The sequence below is a fragment of the Dysidea avara genome, chromosome 5, assembly GCF_963678975.1.
Source record: "Dysidea avara chromosome 5, odDysAvar1.4, whole genome shotgun sequence".
Classification (NCBI taxonomy): Eukaryota; Metazoa; Porifera; class Demospongiae; order Dictyoceratida; family Dysideidae; genus Dysidea; species Dysidea avara.
In genome coordinates, this window is record NC_089276.1 from 19,902,867 (window position 1) to 19,923,410 (window position 20,544).

Here is a 20,544-nt window from a genome sequence, read left to right on the forward strand (position 1 = left end):
CATTTCCATTATGGTATCTTGGAGCACAGCGGGGATATGACAGTTCCTATTGTTTTACTGTGATTTAATATCATGCACTACTCCAGTTTGTTTCAGTACTTTTTATCGATGAGCTATGGTCGGTACTCTAGTTGAAAATTCCAAAAAATTTTTTGTGTACTTAGTATATTTAAGTGACACCCTGATAACAATTAAATGCAAGGCGGCTGACAAACGTGCACAGGCAAGCTTGGACAAGCAACATGCTACATTGCTACTTAATCATATCAAGAGTATATAATGGGGAGGGAGAGTGTCAAACTGCGCTATAGGCTGTGAAAAATGAGCCCGTAAAGTAACTCGCTTACCTTCGTTAATTATCGTAAACCTGACCACTGTTGATTGCTCAGATCTAACACCCTAAATGTTTTAACGGGTGGTCCGTATGGAATCGCAATGGCTGAAATTCCATCTAGATGTGACACTTTAACTAGTAGAACTGTCAAGGCAGGGCATGGGGTGGCGACCATGATGAAATCTCTACCAAGATGAAATATCGAAATCTTGCCTCGCTTGACCATGATGAAACCTTGATGTTTGTTTTCCAGGTTAGCTGCCTCTGTCTCTCTCTTTGTACGGCGAGTTCCTCTGCATAAAGTGCCATACTTTTCTCAAGTACACCGTTCTTCCACTCAGTAGTCACATGTACAAAAGCGCCCACTGCGCTTATAATTAGTCACCAATCAACACAAAACACCGAGTCATTTGAACGATGCCATAGGACTTTACGGGCTCATTTTTCACAGCATATAGCATAGTTCGATACTCTCCCTCCCCATTATATACTCTTGATCATATTAAACTTACTAAAAACATGTAAGTACTTAGCCACACTAATAAGTCACGCTAACACAGCCATTACAATTGCACACAACAGTACACAAAATTTCCGGTCAATTACACTAGTTGTCAGGCCATAATTAAATTTGTCTGGAAACAATGTACTTTAAAGGTATAGCACTGAGTTTAGAGTGTGATAGTAGGCTATGAGGGAGGCCAGACATAGTGACATTGGCGTGTAATTGAGTTATGTGCTTATGGTTTGTGGTGTGGCCACAAAGCCATGCCAAAGAAATCAACAGGTTACATTGCACAGCCTATTGACTCAGTTACTTGGCAAATGTACTTATAACCTGTTAGCCATTACTAGTTTTTACTTGTGGTATTCATCTGTACAATCAACTTGCATTTTGAGCTATATAGAATGGAGATCATTTTTTACAATTCATAATAGAGGCACTATTTCATAGCAGCAACAGTATAGTTTGACTACATAGCTATTAAAATGTTGTGCTTTTCTGATCTGTCACTGTTATTGAGTGAAAAGTAATAATAATAATCAGTTGTACAGTGACCCCAATGGTTGAAACAAATAATTTGGCAAGAAAGGAAAAATGCAAAAAATATTAAACGTCCGGACAAATTGATTTATGTCCACTCAACTTTCATGTTGTCCTGACAGTGTGTCAGCACATGTCTAAAAAGTTATTTCGTGCACTGCTCAATTACTGTGTGTTATTAAACTCTAAATATCACCCATCTTGCAACATGTGCCACACAAGGAACAAGCTCACCGATTACAATAAGTCACCAGTGATGAAGTCTCCTTGCTTCCAGATACACCTCTTTAGGCCAATCTCATCACTACTGGAACTACGGTCACAACAGGATTTCTGGTAGCCAGACTAAGACACCGCTCATCGAAGTGCTAGTGAAATGTGGTTCTCAAATCAACTCCACCAACCCCATCTCTCAGCATCTCTGTACAGCTAGAACGTTCAATCTTTGACAGCATGGAATCTCACATGACCCAAAACTTGTTTAATTATTTTATGAGCTACATATCTTGATGACCAATTAACATCACTGCACTTAGATTATAACTATATATATACACTGTATGCAAGTACAAACCACAGCAAGCATGTTAACTTCAATTTATTGTGATGCAATAAATTATATTCACCCATCCAAAAATAGTTCTAATCTGAGGTTTATCAGTTGTATAAAAAGCTTCTGTTGTCACAGAAAAGGCTTCAGTTAATGTCAAGTGATGTCTATTAAACCTACGAATACTTGTTACTGGCATACAATGGAGTTTAAATATCTTTAAACTTGAACAGGAAAGCAGCATCAGGCATTTGATCGCGGTGGACAATAATAGGAATAGTTGAGCCTTAACAAGAATACTTGCAGATGTACCATGTGCTCAGCAATTGATAGTGGACAATGTGTACCATCAGCCAGCATTATATTGCAGATGGAGATGAGCGCAGTGAAGGGTGACCATTAGCCAGCATTACGTTTCAGATGGAAATGAGCACCCAGACTGATGATGATCTAGATTCCTGGTTCAGTTGATTCCAAGAACGACTGTAGCTTGGTTGCAGCGATGATGCTTGTTGGACTGGCTCCGAAAATCACCGGGATCCAGATGACATGATGGTCGAGCATGAGGTGAATGGTAGGCTGCGGATAGTGTTCGTTCACTGTTGCCTGTGGTTCTTCTCGGTGAGTTCGTTCCTTTTCGGAGTGTATGTTTATGTGTGCAAAGTATGACTGTGGCTAGTTAAGGAGTTCCAGACATCTGGCACAAATAGCGATCTCTGCATCTGATTGCTGCAGGTATTTGCAGGTGCTTTTCTTTTTCTAGTAGCTTCGCCTTGTTTAGCGATAGTGGTGGTCACATAAGTTCTAGAAAGTTGCTAACCAGTTTCTGGTCTAGATATACTTTAAGGTTATAGAAACCTTCAAGGGTAAAGATTACTGATACGATAATTATTTCTAGAGGCACTTGATTGCTTAAAAAGCCCAGTTTTGTGAGAGTTTGTAATACAGCAAAGGATTTTTGACTTGATTAAGCATAACCTCCTTTATAACAATAATCTAATACCTTGAAATAATTGAGAGCATATATATATATATATATATATATATATCTAATCCAAAACAGCCAAGCTGTAAAAAAAAGTGTGCGGCCCTCAGAAAGGCTATGGTGAAAAAAGATGTGAAATCCAAGGTGGCGGCCAAGAAATAGCTGTGATGGTAGGTTAATGTTAAAAATTTTAATAATGACAATTCAGGTAAATTTTGTGAAGCGGCACAAAAATTCACCTGAATTGTCGTTATTAAAATTTTTACCATTAACCTACCATCACAGCCATTTCTTGGCCGCCACCTTGGATTTCACATCTTTTTTCACCATAGCCTTTCTGAGGGCTGCATACTTTATTTACAGCTTGGCTGTTTTGGATTAGATTTCATTTCTTTTTGTATTTGTATACCCCAAAGCCGGCCTATGGCCAGCTTTGGGACTGTTTTAACCTATGTTTTTTTCTTTACTACAGGGAGAAGAAAAGATGAAGTAGATGTACTTTAAATATTTTATCAGTAAATGTACAAATTATATATATAATACATATGTGACCGGATTTGCGAAAAGGGGCCTTCCACACACATCCAATTTGCCAACTTTGACAATTGATACCTTCAGATTGGAAAGAGCTATTGCCTTGAAATTTGGGCAGTGGTGATTTCTTTGCAGCTGAACTCTTTACATAGTGGTTTCTTTGTAGCTGAACTCTCTACAAGGTAATTTCTTCTAGCTGATCTCTCTACAGGGAGATTTGTTTGTAGCTGAACTATCTACAAGGTAACTTCTTCTAGCTGATCTCTCTACAGGGTGATTTGTTCGTAGCTGAATTCTGTACAAGTGATTTGTTTGCAGCTGAGCTCTTTACAAAATGGTTTCTTTGTAGCTGAACTCTCTACAAAGTAACTTCTTCTAACTGATCTTTCTACAGGGTGATTTGTTTGTAGCTGAACTATCTTCAAGGTAATTTCTTCTAGCTGATCTCTCTAAAGGGTGATTTGTTTGCAGATGAGCTCTTTACAGAATGGTTTCTTTGTAGCTGAACTCTCTACAAGGTAACTTTTCTAGCTGATGTCTCTACAAGGTGACTAGTTTGTAGCTGAACTCTCTACATGGTGGTTTCTTTGTAACTGAACTTTCTACAAGGTGACTTCTTCTAGCTGATCTTTCAATAGGGTGATTTGTTTGTAGCTTCATTCTCTACAAGGTAATTTCTTCTAGCTGATCTCTCTACAGGGAGATTCGTTTGTAGCTAAACTCTCTACAGGTGATTTGTTTGAAGCTGAACTTTCTAAATGATGGTTTGTTTGTAGCTGAACTCTCTACAAGTTAACTTCTTCTAGCTGATCTCTCTACAGGGTGATTTGTTTGTAGCTGAATTCTGTATAGGTGATTTGTTTGCAGCTGAGCTCTTTACAGAATGGTTTCTTTGTAGCTGAACTCTCTAAAAGGTAACTTCTTCTAACTGATCTTTCTACAGGGCAATTTGTTTCTGGCAGAATTTTCTACAGGGTGATTTCTTTGCAGTTGAACTCTCTACATGGTGGTTTCTTTGTAGCTGAACTCTCTACAAGGTAATTTCTTCTAGCTGATCTCTCTACAGGGAGATTTGTTTGTAGCTGAATTATCTACAAGGTTACTTCTTCTAGCTGAACTCTCTACAGGGTGATTTGTTCGTAGCTGAATTCAGTACAGGTGATTTGTTTGCAGCTGAGCTCTTTACAAAAGGGTTTCTTTGTAGCTGAACTCTCTACAAGGTAACTTCTTCTAACTGATCTTTCTACAGGGCAATTTGTTTGGGGCAGAATTTTATACAGGGTGATTCTTTGAAGCTGAACTCTCTACATGGTGGTTTCTTTGTAGCTGAACTCTCTACAAGGTAACTTCTTCTAGCTGATCTTTCTACAGGGCAATTTGTTTGTGGCAGAATTTTATACAGGGTGATTCTTTGCAGCTGTACTCTCTACATGGTGGTTTCTTTGTAGCTGAACTCTCTACAAGGTAACTTCTTCTAGCTGATCTCTCTACAGGGTGGTTGCTTTGTAGCTGAACTCTCTACAAGGTAACTTCTTCTAGCTGATATCTCTACAGGGTGATTTGTTTGTAGCTGAACGATCTACAAGGTAACTTCTTCTGGCTGATCTCTCTACAGGGAGATCTGTTTGTAGCTGAACTATCTACAAGGTAACTTCTTCTAACTGATCTTTCTACAGGGCAATTTGTTTGTGGCAGAATTTTATACAGGGTGATTTCTTTGCAGCTGAACTCTCTACATGGTGGTTTCTTTGTAGCTGAACTCTCTACAAAGTAATTTCTTCTAGCTGATCTCTCTACAGGCTGATTTGTTTGTAGCTGAATTCTGTACAGGTGATTTGTTTGCAGCTGAGCTCTTTACAGAATGTTTTCTTTGTAGCTGAACTCTCTACAAGGTGATTTGTTTGCAGCTGAACTCTCTACATGATGGTTTCTTTGTAGCTGGACTCTCTACAAGGTAACCTCTTCTAGCTGATCTCTCTACAGGGTGATCTTTTTGTAGCTGAATGCTCTACAGGGTGATTTGTTTGCAGCTGAACTCTCTACATGATGGTTTCTTTGTAGCTGAACTCTCTACAAGGTGACCTCTTCTAGCTGATCTCTCAACAGGGTGATCTTTTTTGTAGCTGAACTCTCTACAGGGTGATTTGTTTGCAGCTGAACTCTCTACATGATGGTTTCTTTGTAGCTGAACTCTCTACAAGGTGACTTGTTTCTAGCTGATCCTTCTACAAGGTGACTTCCTCGAGCTGATCTCTCTACAGGTTGATTTGTTTGTAGCTGAACTCTCTACAAGGTCATTTGTTTGCAGCTGAACTCTCTACAGGGTGATTTGTTTGTAGCTGAACTCTCTACAGGATGGTTTCTTTGTTACTGAACTTTCTACAAGGCAACTTTTTTCTAGCTGATCTCTCTACAAGGTGACTTCCTCTAGCTGATCTCTCTATAGGGTGACTTGTATCTAGCTGAACTATCTACAGGATGATCTGTTCATAGTTGAACTCTCTACAGGTTAATTTGTTTGTAGCTGAAATCTCTACAGAGTGATTTTTTTTGTAGCTGAACTGTATATAGGGTGATTTGTTTGTACCTGAACTTTCTACAGGGTGATTTGTTTATAGCTGAATGCTCTGCATGGTGATTTGTTTGTAGTTGATCTCTCTACAGGGTTTCTTTGCAGCTGAGTTCTCTACAGGGTGACTTCTTCTAGCTGAACTCTCTCTTGTTTCTAGCTGATCTCTCTACAGAGTAACTTGTTTGTAAAGCTGAACTCATTACAGAGTAGTATTTTGGTTGCTGAACTCTCTACACGGCGACTTGTTTGTAGCAAAATTCTTTACAGAGTGACTTGTTGATAGCTGAATTCTCTACAGAGTGATTTACTTGTAGCTGAATTCTCTACAGAGTGACTTACTTGTAGCTGAACACTGTGTAAACTATAAAGTGACTTGTCTGTAGCTGAACTTTCTTAGGTTTACTTGTTTGCAGGTACGTGATCTCTATAGGGTAACTTGTTTTTATAGATGAACTCTTTACAGGGTAGTTTCTTTGTAGCTGAACTCTCTCCACAGTGACTTGTTTGTAGCTGAATTCTCCAGAGAGTGTAGCCGAACTCTCTACAGGGTGCATGACTTGTTTATAGCTGAACTCACTTCAGTGTGACTTGTAATGTTCTGAATCACTACAGCAATATATTTGTAGCTGAACTCTCTATAAGGTGACTTGATTCTTGCTGAACTGTCTATAAGATTAACTGTTTGCAGCTGAACTCCCTACAGAATAACCCGTAATGTAATAGAATTCTATAATTGAGTAAATAAATTAGCTGAATGCTCTATTAGGGTGACTGTTCTATTAGAGTATCTCGATCCCGCATTTGCTACACGGAGTTGGCTTTAGAATCATAACTCAGTGGTTTGTAATCCAATTCTTCTATACTACTGCAAGGACTTTCAATGAAGATTATTCCAGCAATACACCGATTTTCAGCTCATTGCTCTAAGCGGTTTGCCTAGTAGGCGTGAAAACTAATACTTTTTTATTCATAAACATCGACGCGTAATTGTGACACAGGTTGGGTTTTGTGTCATATCTCCGTGGTCTTTATCTCGATTCCTTTCAAACCACCAAAAGGCACTCCTACGATGGTTACTCCATCTACATAGCAATTTTCAACTCATTCCATGAAGCGGTTTACCCTGTAGGCGTGACAACAAATCGATCTTGTTTTAAGCGAATAATCGGTCATAACTCCTGAATCATTCATCGGATCGGCACCAAATTTGATGCTAGGATTCGCCTTTGGACTCCCCTTCTGTGTACCAAATTTCAAGGCGATCGGAGTACGCGTTTGCGTTTTGTAGCAATTTTTGCAAGTGTGCAAAAAGACGAAAAAGAAGAGAAAAAAAACGAAGAAAAAAAAAACGAAACTTTGGCCACTCGTATCTCGGAAATGGCTTGAGTGATTTCCATCAAATTTGGAATGTAGACTCCCTAGCTGGCGGGCAACTCTGCAGCAAATTTGGTTCCAATCGGATAAGGTATCACCGAGATACAAATGTGTGAAAATGACGTTTTCTTTCTTCCTGTCAATATACTCACGGTGTGGCGCGCCGGCTTCTTAGGCCGCACGACAAACTATCATGTGTCTTGATCCATCTAAAAAATTATTGGGGTTTGGACAACTGTAGTTTAAAATGTGTGTTTATGCACAGTACTGTAAAATAGCAACCATATCAAAGGAACGAACATGGAGGCCACTTATTAAGTGCAGCATTATGATTATGTAATTACTAGCAAATGAAAAGCTGTAATCATAGCAGGTTAGCATAGCAACAATGAGTTATTACAATTGCTGAAGAAATTGGCTTAGACAATTTTCTTGCTCCTTCACTTAATTTCTATGTGCTATATAAAAAAAACCCTAGTTTAAATCTGCTAATTAGTAAATGATTATCTAATCAAAAACAGCCAAGCTGTAAAAAAAGGTGCGGCCCCCAAAAAGGCCATGGTGAAAAAAGATGTGAAATCCAAGGTGGCGGCCAAGAAATGGCTGTGATGGTAGGTTAATGGTTACATTTTAATAACGACAATTCAGGTGAATTTGGTGCCAAGAGCAAGTGGCACAAAATTCACCTGAATTGTCGTTATTAAAATGTAACCATTAACCTACCATCACAGCCATATCTTGGCCGCCACCTTGGATTTCACATCTTTTTTCACCATGGCCTTTTTGGGGGCCGCACCTTTTTTTACAGCTTGGCTGTTTTTGATTAGATATCACTTCTTTTTGTATTTGTATACTGCAAAGCCGGCCTATGGCTGGATTTGGGGCTTTTGGCATGTGTTTTTTTCTTTACCACAGGAAGAAGAAAATAACTTAAAGAAGATTTGTAATACTTCAATTATTTTTGATTTTATACACATTATATACATATATTTATTACATGCCCATTATTCCCCACAGGATATTTTTTTGCAGCTGATGTCTCTACTGGGTGACTTGAAATGTAGCTGAACTATATACAGGATGGTTTCTTTGTAGCTGAACTCTCTACAAGGTGACCTCTTCTAGCTAGTCTATCTACAGGGTGATTTGTTTGCAGCTAAACTCTCTACATGGTGCTTTCTTTGTAGCTGAACTCTCTACATGATGGTTTCTTTGTAGCTGAACTCTCTATAAGGTGACTTCGTCTAGCTGAACTCTCTACAGGGTGATTTTTTTGTAGCTGAACTCTCTACAGGGTGATTTGTTTGCAGCTGAACTCTCTACAGGATGGTTTCTTTGTAGCTGAACTCTCTACAAGGTGACCTCTTCTAGCTGGTCTATCTACAGGGTGATTTATTTGCAGCCAAACTCTGTACATGGTGCTTTCTTTGTAGCTGAACTCTCTACATGATGGTTTCTTTGTAGCTGAACTCTCTACATGATGGTTTCTTTGTAGCTGAACTCTCTACATGATGGTTTCTTTGTAGCTGAACTCTCTATAAGGTGACTTTGTCTAGCTGATCTCTCTACGGGGTGATTTGTTTCTAGCTGAACTCTCTACAGGTGATTTTTTGCAGCTAAACTCTCTACATGGTGGTTTCTTTGTAGCTGTACTCTCTACAAGGTAACTTCTTCTCTACAGGGTGATTTGTTGTAGTTGAATTCTCTACAAGGTGAATTCTTCTAGCTGATCTTTCTACAGGGTGAATTGTTTGTAGCTGAACTATCTACACGGTAACTTCTTCTAGCTGATCTCTCTACAGGGTGATTTGTTTGTAACTGAACTCTCTACATGATGGTTTCTTTGTAGCTGAACTCTCTACAAGTGATTTATTTGCAGCTGAACTCTTTATGTGGTGGTTTCTTTGTAGCTGAACTCTCTACAAGGTGACCTCTTCTAGCTGATCTCTCTACAGTGTAATTTGTTTGTAGCTGAACTGTCTATAAGGTGATTTGTTTGTAGCTGATCTCTCTGCAGATTGATTTGTTTTAGCTGAACTCTCTACATGGTGATTTGTTTCTAGCTTATCTCTCTACAGGTTGATTTGTGTGTATTACTAACTGATCTCTCTACAAGCTGATTTGTTTGTAGCTGATCACTCTGCAGGTTGATTTGTTTCTAGATGATCTCTCTACAGGTTGATTTGTTGTTGCTGATCGCTCTAAAGGTTGATTTGTTTGTAGCTGAACTCTCTGCAAAGTGTTTTGTTTGTAGTTGATCTCTCTACAAGATGATTTTTTGTAGCTGACCTCTCTTCAGGGTGATTTGTTTCTAGCTGATATCTCTACAGGGTGATTTTTTGTGGCTGACCTCTCTTCAGGGTGATTTGTTTCTAGCTGATCGCTCTACAGGTTGGTTTGTTTGTAGCTGAACTCCTTACATTGTGTCTAGTTTGTAGCTGATCTCTCTACAGGGTGATTTGTTTGTAGCTGATCTCTCTACCAGTTGATTTGTTTTAGCTGAACTCTCTACAGGGTGATTTGCTTGTAGCTGAACTCCTTACATTGTGTCTAGTTTCTAGCTGATCTCTCTACAGGGTAATTTGTTTGTAGCTGAACTCTCTATAAGGTGATTTGTTTGTAGCTGATCTCTCTGCAGGTTGATTTGTTTTACAGTAGTTGAACTCTCTACAGGGTGATTGCTTGTAGCTTAACTCCTTACATTGTGTCTAGTTTCTAGCTGATGTCTCTACAGGGTGATTTTGTTATAGCTGATCTCTCTATAAGTTGATTTGTTTGTAGCTGATCTCTCTACAAGTTGATTTGTGTGTAGCTGATCTCTCTACAAAGTAATTTGTTTGTAGCTGAACCCTCTATAAGGTGATTTGTTTGTAGCTGATCTCTCTGCAGGTTGATTTGTTTTAACTGAACTCTCTACAGGGTGATTTGCAATTGCTTGTAGCTGAACTCCTTACATTGTGTCTAGTTTCTAGCTGATCTCTCTACAGGGTAATTTTTTTGTAGCTGAACTCTCTATAAGGTGATTTGTTTGTAGCTGATCTCTATGCAGGTTGATTTGTTTTAGCTGAACTCTCTACAGGGTGATTGTTTGTAGCTGAACTCCTTACAGTGTGTCTAGTTTCTAGCTGATGTCTCTACAGGGTGATTTTTTTATAGCTGATCTCTCTACAAGTTGATTTGTGTGTAGCTGATCTCTCTGAAGGTTGATTTGTTTGTAGCCGATCTCTCTACAAGGTAATTTGTTTGTAGCTGAACCCTCTATAAGGTGATTTGTTTGTAGCTGATCTCTCTGCAGGTTGATTTGTTTTAGCTGAACTCTCTACAGGGTGATTGCTTGTAGCTGAACTCCTTACATTGTGTCTAGTTTCTAATTGATGTCTCCACAGGGTGAATTTTTTGTAGCTGAACTCTCTACAGGGTGATTTGTTTCTAGCTTATCTCTCTACAGGTAGATTTGTGTTGATTTGTTCATTGCTGATTGCTCTAAAAGTTGATTTGTTGTAGCTGAACACTCTGCAAAGTGTTTTATTTGTAGCTGATCTCTTTACAGGGTAATTTGTTTGTAGCTGAACTCTCTCCACAGTGACTTGTGTGTAGCTGAATTCTCTAGAGAGTGACTTAATTGTAGTTGAATTCTCTACAGGGTGCATGACTTGTTTATAGCTGAACTTTCTTGCAGTGTGACTTGTAATGTTCTGAATCTCTATAGTGATATATTTGTTTAACTCTCCACATGGTGACTTGCTTCTTGCTGCACTGTCTATAAGATTAACTGTTTGCAGCTGAACTCCCTACAGAATAACTTGTGATGTTATAAAATTCTATAATGGAGTAAATAAATTAGCCGAATGCTCTATTAGGGTGACTGTTCTATTAGAGTATCTCGATCTCGCATTTGCTACACGTAGTTGGCTTTAGAATCATAACTCAGTGGTTTGTAATCCGATTCTTCTGTACTGCTGCAAGGCCTTTCTATGAATATTATTCCAGCTATACACCGATTTTCAGCTCATTGCTCTAAGCGGTTTGCTTAGTAGGCGTGAAAACTAATACTTTTTTATTCATAAAAATCGATCGCGTAATTGTGACACAGGTTGGGTTTTGTGTCATATCTCCATGGTCTTTATCTCGATTCCTTTCAAACCACCAAAAGACACTTCTACGATGGTTACTCCATCTACATAGCAATTTTCAACTCATTCCATGAAGCGGTTTACCCTGTAGGCGTGACAACAAATCGATCTTGTTTTACGCGAATAATCGGTCATAACTCCTGAACCATTCATCGGATTTGTACCAAATTTGATGCTAGTATTCGCCGTTGGACTCCCTTTCTGTGTGCCAAATTTCATGGCGATCGGAGTACGCGTTTGCTTGTTATAGAAATTTTTGCAAGTGTGCGAAAAGACGAAGAAGAAGAAAAAAAAACGAAGAAAAAAAACGAAACTTTGGCAGCTCGTATCTCGGAAATGGCTGGAGGGATTTCCTTCAAATTTGGAATGTAGACTCCCCTGGCTGGCGGGCAACTGTGTAGGAAATTTGGTTCCAATCGGATAAGTGATCACTGAGATACAAAGGTGTGAAAATGACGTTTTCGTTCTTCCTGTCAATATACTCACGGGTGTGGCGCGCCGGCTCCTTGGGCCGCACGACACACTACCGTGTGTCTTGATAATTTCATAGATGTACCAAACCAATGGAAATTCTATAGTAGATTGTTCTTGAACATCCTATCCAACCCAAAACAGCTTATAGCTGTAAAAAAAGTGCGTATCCAAGTAAAGCAGAGTTAACTGTGACAAAAAGTGATAATATCATAGTGCAGCCACATGTGAGGTATGAAAGTTGTAAAATTAATATTACTCAGATAACACAATAATTATTATTGTTAAAGTGTTAATGAGAACTATGTGATGCTGCTAGTTTTTAAGTGTGTGAGCATTTTCATAGATGCCACACAAATTTGATTCTCAATAAAGTAATGTCCATAGATTCTCTGATAGCAATAAATAGTTTGAGTTTGGCCGCCTTTCCTTTGTTCATAGCATTGCTGTATGTAGCAAAGGTAGCCAAACACAAACTATTTGTGACCGGATTTGCAAAAAGGTACCTTTTCCACACATTTGACATACCAGCAAACAAAATGTCATATATGTTGACTCCTTGCACTGATTGACTTTCTTTTTCTATCAAAATGTAGCAACATAATGTAGGCATACTCATGGAAAATTACAGACAAGTGCTTGCTGTGATACAAAAGTTGCAAAGTTTGAAAGTTGAGAAAATGGGTCAAATTTTATGTGTGAAGAAGGTACCTTTTCGCAAATCCGGTCACATTTATTGCTATCAGAGAATCTATACACGTTGCTTTATTGAGAATCAAATTTGTGTGGCATTTATGAAGATGCTCACACACTTAAGAACTAGCAGCATCGCATGGTTCTCATTAACACTTTAACAATAATATTGTATTATCTGAGTAATATTAATTTTACAACTTTCATGCCTCACATGTGGCCGCACTATATCATCACTTTTTGTCACAGTTAACTCTGCTTTACTTGGGCACGCACTTGTTTTACAGCTATAAGCTGTTTTGGGTGGCATTTCAAACCTTTTTGTTAGAATAAGCATACTCTCACTGTTGAAAACAGTAGGTGGGTCTCCATGGTTTTGACAGAAACCCCTTTTAATTTAGATTACAGTGACAGAATATCAAAATACAACTGTAATTTTAGTGGCATGTAGCTGCAGTCAACTCACACTCATTTTAACTAGTAAACCCTTACCTTTCATCTTGCACTGCATTGAAACGATCAAGATACTCTAATAGAGCAGTCATAAATACAGCAATCAAAGTTACAACATAGTTATAACTTCTGCCTAGCATTACATTGTGTAGTTAAATTGCTAGCTACTTACAGACTGTTACAATATTAAAATAAAGCCCTTGTAGAAACATGACTGTTTTATTAGAGTAATTGACTACTCTATTAGAGTATCTTCAAGCTAATTCAAGCAGAGAAGCCACAACCCAGCTCACATCAGTACGAGCTCTTGTGAAATGAAATGAGAATGGTAGAAAAATGGCGAGTATGTCCAGAGACAATAGAGGGACGAGTAATTATGTCCTTATCCTTTTAAAATTTATATTACTAATAAATAAGTGCACCAGAACTATGGACTGTGATCTTTGTGAGAATTTAATCTTAAGGCTGTTGTTTCATCACCCAAAGGTTGTCTTTACATGTTGAAGAGATTTAGTGCCACTGAGACATAATCAGTGAGTTTAACCATACATGTATTTGTGTTGTAAAACGTAAGGCGTAATTAGTGCATACTCCCATGGTAACATATTTTGTACAGCCAGAGGAGTCTCTATCATGACAGTATGCAATTATTAGCCACTGGACCAGGGTGAAATTTTTATTGCTATATTTGGAGGTTGTACAGAGATGCTGTTGTAGCATATGTATATCTTGGTAGGCCTATCTTGATACTTAATCCTTCACTAATAGTACAGTGAAAACTGGTCATTGTTGAGGGACAAAATTCTCTGAATTAGCTTATTAAGGAGGTGGCTGCATTTTGCAGCCTTAAGCAATTGGTGAGAAGGATCTGCAATGCAGCTGTTCTAACTGGATATAGAGATGGATTTAGTGTGTGACAGCCAGTGATGTGTCCAGGTTTAGAATAGTGGTGGTTAGAAGAGATAGGGTTGGGCTGAATGTATAGTATGGGGCCCTAACTTTGTATGTCAGAGGTAAATTTGTAGTGGTTGTTGAGTGGTAGTGGTGGCTATTTTATCAGAGTGGTGGTCGGTTTCAACCACTGTGAGTACATCCCCGGACAGCATATGAGACAGTGAATGCTGGCAGTAAGGGGGCAACCATCTGTTAGCACCAAAGGCACTGCTCTTGAGTCTCCTGACATAGGTTATAGGATCACAGATGGGACATTTCCAAGTTGGCTGTCAGACCAAAGTGTAAGAATTTTCATTTTTGATTCTTATAAGCTCCTGATGAAGTATTATCCATAGGATATATTTTTTCAGAATATCCATTTCAGTTCTACTAAAAAGCATAAGGCAAAAATAACACAGCATTCCAGTGGTTTAGTGGTGACCACAACACTGCCTGAGTAAACTGTGGTGAGATTTTAGACTACCAGAAGCCCTGGAATGCCTTCAACATATGAAATTCCAAATATCCAATGCCTGGCTTTCATCCACAGTGAACCTATTTTGGTGGCCACTTGTACAGAAGGCTGCCTCTCTATAAGAAGACCAACTTTTAATTTACCTGTGAGACATCTACAGTGTATATGGTTAAATCAATGCCTTGCTAAAGCAGCTACCTGCTTATTAAGCCAACAACATTTAGTCCCAAAAGTAACCATCTTACTGCACCTACTTATCTGATTTACTCAGGTATAAATGGTAGCCATATCAGTATACTGCTTACCAGTGACACATCATGAGCCATCTAATTACAATCCCTGAATGTGCCATTTTGTGTACGGAGCAATCTGCGGCCATAAAGTGACCAGTGTATATTTGTTAACCATTAATAACAATTGTTACCTGTACATACTTATATGCATTTATACTTTTCGTAACTCTTCCTCTTCAGGTTTACTGATGGGCACTATGCAGTATTGTTGACTGGTCTGTGCATAATATGGTAATTTGGAAAGCTAAAATGGTACATAGCATTTCTTGCATACACATGTTGTAATGTTTTGTAATGTGTCTACACATCTTTGAAATAAATATAATTATGCTCTCCTTTATAAATACTCAGTTCCGTTGTGCCACTGAGTCGTAAGTGGGTTGAGTCCGGATCACTAGGACATTTGGATCACATTTTGTCTTGGCCAAGTGGATCTCATCCACTGACAGAATGTACAGGATCAGATCGTGTGTATAAGTTACAGTCCAACTAGTCTATTGCCACTTTTGCTCAATATGTAGGTAGCAGTGTATAAATTCTCAGTTTGGAATTGGTTTTTCAAGAGAGATCGTCTTTCTATACTGGTGGCCATTAATACAGGTTTCCTTGACTTTACTGATGGAGTGTACATGCTTAGTCTAAAGATGCAACAATATCCTCCACTTAGTGTCATTTGATAGTGATGCAATGGAGACTATGTATCATTGTACTTAAATACTATACTGCTGCAACTCTAGTACATGTTTATTTCAAGAATATGTGTTAACTGCTGAGACATGCTGGAGCCACACCCACTCATCTGGATTCTACAAATAGAGTCATACAAACTCGTCAGTGCACTTACTCCCATTGTTTATCTGTATTTGGATGAATATGCCGTCGTGTGAGACCTGCTACCATGGCGGACCACTGGAGAAGTGGAGACATTATTTTCATAGCAGTTATATCGCCATAATTATTGTGCAATTCCTACATTGTGAACACTGATTCATGTGTCCTCTGTATGTTGTAACTAAATGTGTACCCATATAATTTTGTGTGGGGTGTACTATAAAATGCATGATGACAATTCTAAATTATTGGTAGTTGTGCACACTTCCTTTTAAGCTGGCCACATGCACTGATTAAATACACATACTTGCAGCTTGTTTCAACAACTGTTAACCGCAGTTGTGCTCTGTGTCATTCTTTAAGCCATGCCCTTAGATGGCAAATTACGTGTGGGTGACTACATTCAAATTCCTTAAACTAGCCATTCTTGAACGATGGGGTAGTTCTTGCACATTTCTTTTATAGCTATGTGCACTGATGAACTACACTTACTATTCACAGCCCAGTTCATCAATAACCGATGACCTCAGTTGTGTTCCGTGTCATTCTTTAAATTCTTAAGTGGTGTTTTTAGAGAGAAAATTATGTGGGGGCGACTAAATTCAAATTACAAACTAGCCATTCTCAAAAATATATGTAACAATCTCAATGAAACTTTTAGGACAGTTTAAATACACATTGCACTACATACCAAGCGAGTATTGTGGAAAACAACAATATGAGTTTTGTATTTGGCCTCTACGCCGACTGAGGATGAATGAAACTTTGATTGGTGCTGAAATTACGACTGTAAGGTATGATGTATGGCAAAATCGACGATGTGAATCTTGAGGCGATTGAGAGAATATTGAAGCAATAGCAGACAATCAATGTTCGGAATGCACAAAAGAATGCAAGGCATACACCTATGGTTGCGTCTAACCACATGCAAAAAAAAATTAAAGTAATAAAAAATAAATAAAAAACAAAATCTCCCCTTTTGATGTTGGCAATCTCAATCTCGATCTCGAAACAGTCCACATGGATTTGCTTCACTGTTTGTGTGGTAGTTACTAGTGACATGATGAGTTCAACTCTGGAGTTTCAGAGGGATAGCATAAGTGACGGGTGAGTTACAGACAGGCCGAATTTGACAACATTCGTTCCTGTAAAATCCTCACGTGTAGTGGTCATGTAATTTATTGTCTGCGGTGTGCGTTTCTGCCTAACTGGCCACGCGACTTACTACCGTGAGTCTTGATGTGTGTTCTATTAAAAGTCCTCAAAATGTGCATTCTATTACAGTATTGCAATAATGTTATAAATATTCAAATAAAACATGCAATACAGTACAATTTATAATTCTGTCCTCAATAATAATAATTGTGTATGCTTAGCACAAGCTGCCAATAATCGGCATGAATGATATCATGGGAGCGACCACATATGCGGTAAGAGTTATAAAGTTCCGACTTTCATCCGTTCATGCCATAGTAGTTCAAGTTGTCCTACAAAAAAAATCCCACTCAAACCTTGAATATTTGATCAGTTATAAACATTTGAAGTGGACATTGTGGATTGTCGGCGCATATGTATTATCATCACTCAATACATTCCCCATACTGTAGATCGATTATTGTCACTCGTGCATTAGTGTCAAAAGTACACAAAAAATTTATCACCATTGCTATTATGTCTACAACTAGCCCACACACCTACACATTTGAGGCAACAATTAGTTTAGGTTACAATAAGTGCTTTAAACAACATGTTACAATACAGTACAAATATAAAAATGCATTTCACAATTCTACCAAAACAATAACATTACAAAACACAATTAGAGCACATACTCTCTTTGCCATCTTCACTCACAACTTTGTCAATGCAATCTTCATGTAACCATTGGCCACAGCCATATCATATCCACTCAGTACCATTTTTCTCCACTAAATCTTGCCGATAATTTCCCAGACATTCATTACATTCATACCCACAGTTACCTCCAGTACCATTATCGGATATTGTAGTATCATCAATTGTTTCCTCTGTAACAGTAGCTACAGCAGTTGACACATTATCAGTAGAAGGTCCCTTGTTTTGTCTACCAGTTTTCTTTACGGTAGCACTTCTTTTCTTTTCTTGTGTTCGTTTTTTAGCCTTTTGCCTTCTTTTGTTTAATCGTTCTTGTTTCCACTTTTCTTTCTCTTCTTTTCTTTCTGCTTCTTTTCCTCTTTGTCTTTCAAAATGGCAATTCTTTCTGCACCCGTAATCCAGTAACTCTGGTTTGTGATACTTTCTTCTTCTCTGGGGAAGCTGGTACATACTGAACAAGATAATTTTTATTTGGATATGATATTCGGTTGTGCTTCACTACTTACATTGCCTGTATGGTTTGCAGAACCTTCTCAAGCAGTAGTTGGAATCAGGTTTCCGATAGCATTTTCTCTACTTAGAGTACTAGTAATGTCATAATTAGTAGTGTTTGCACTAGCCTCTCCTGTTTCAGAATTTTTAAACTTGCTGTTATCGGCATAAGAGTCATCACAAATTGTAACAGCATCAGGAGGACTAGTGTCTGGGAAAAATCAAGCAAGCTGGCTTCAGTGGAATACATAGTAAAATCTGCCTCAGGGTGGTTAATTTGAAGTCAGGGAATATATCTTGAATCATGTAAATTAAAACCTTCTGTATATCACCTATGAAAGCGTTTTTCCTCTTTGGCTGTGAAGGTTGCAATATTCGCATTGTCTTCTTGTTCTAAATGATGGTTTCCTTGGGCCTTATCCAAGGAGTGTTGAACAGTGAAACCTTATCCATTGTCAAATTATGCTTGGCTGGATGCATCACGAGGTCAGCCAGACAGTCAGTTAGTAGAAAATTCAGCTAAATTTATAAATTGAAACTCTTTGTTAAGGTTTGGGGCCAGTCTGAAGACATTTTGGGATTGGTCATGCCTAACCAATACTGCCAAGCTGTCATGATGGAAAAGTGAGACTGGTCCTAGGTTGATATTTTTGGACAAGAAAGTACAAATCTCTTAATATACAGTACTAACAAACTGTATGATTATTTCACAGCATGTGAAATCATTACATAACCATAATTATATGTACTTTTCCAGCAGTCTATTTTTTTTCCTGGGCACACCATCTGTGTTACAGTACAGTTTAACTATAACTTCACACACGCATGGTATCCCACGCATGATAACACGCTTGATTTCACGTGGAACTGCAGCTAACCACTCTTTAAAATATAATTTTCACATAAAATATATCCCACGCAAACGTCAATGATATTAAATTGTATCCTGTCAACTCGCAAGATGATGTCCATAGCTGGGATATTTGCGTGGCTTTTTTGTGAGTCATCCCTACTATAGCTGTACACGCACAGCTGTATACAGTGTAATATATTATATTTCTCGCACTTACTTGAATGTTCTGTTGCAGACTCATGTTCAAGAAGCATCGGGCATCCATTGCACTACATAAAATCTGGATTCAATAACTTCGGATATAACCAGAGTCATTATCAAGCCATCATATCCATGAACAAACTCATCTCAGATAGCTACCTCACTTATCAAGGTGCTGCTGGGTGGTATAAACCCTATACACCTAGGCCTGTTGAGCACAGCTAGTCTAAAGGTGACTGTCACATTGTGATTGTGGTTTTATTTAGGCAATCACATGAATGGTGGTTCCCAAATATATATACTGATTAATTGTGGTACACGTTATCTTACATTTCACTACGTGGTGTTCCACTGTATATTCCACGACAATAATGAATATTGCATGTTTCCATGAGACTTTCTGCTCTAATCAGACCACAAGTGCTTCCACGAGACCCTTCCACTAGAAGTGAGGTGAGTACACAGACGTGAGCCACGTATAAACGTGGCATAGAATTATGCAAGTTCTTGTGTGAAATGATGAAGTCATAGTTGAGCTGTACCGTATCTGCTCAAAAATATAATAAACAAATACATAAAAAGTGTACCGGAAATGCAGTGAAATGTTTTCTTTTGATAGCTGTAATGGTACAAGAAAGGCTAAATGGAGTCATTCTTGTCTATGGACTTGACATGGACTCCACACTAATTCTGAGTTAGACACTCTTCCTCTCTAATGTTAACTCTTGTTGTTTATCTTGTGTGCCTGGGTTTATATGACTCCATACAAAATCAAATCCATAGAAACCTTTCAAGACTGTTTGTACTTGTGGCTACATAAGTAATAAAATTATGAATAGCCACAAAAATGTTTGCCTTCTACAGTAAACATCTTTCGATATACAGATTATCCATCCTTCACTTCACTTTTAGAATCACGCTACTTAAGCGCTCCACTACTACAACAAATTGATACCTTTGTTTGTCTAGTCAGCAGGTATAATTGCTCATCGACTATACGATCTTATCATTAATTATAATTATTATCAAGTCTGTGACACAATTGATGATCAGTGACTTTTGTAAGTCTCAATCTTAAAAGGCTTCCACTCCATGTGTTGTATTGAGTGATACCAGGTTATGGGTTGGGCCGCAAGAGTCAGTTACAAGTCTACAGGTATATGCAGCTGTTGAAGGTATTGTTTGAATTCATAATGTAGCAATGCAATAATGAATTCACTTTAGTAACCTAAACAAATCATACAATAGACATAACATATGTCTTTTATTACCATATGAATACACGTAAATTGTATGGAAGGCTAGTATGGAACACCGTTTGTAACAAAAATCACAGAATTATTTCATCACGAATTAATGTTATTTTGTGTCCAAATAAGAAATCTTATGATGTCTATATATAAACTCTCTATATATAGTGTCTAATAAACAAGTTGTCTCGTGTCGAAATAAACTTATTTTATGTCCA

The 20,544-nt window shown here is 38.2% G+C and overlaps 1 protein-coding gene across 1 annotated transcript in view; it reads right to left on the minus strand.

Moving 5' to 3' along the window:
* Nucleotides 1–20,544, minus strand: part of LOC136256290 (uncharacterized) — a 220,142-nt gene that overhangs the window by 159,334 nt on the left and 40,264 nt on the right. The window lies entirely within an intron of this gene.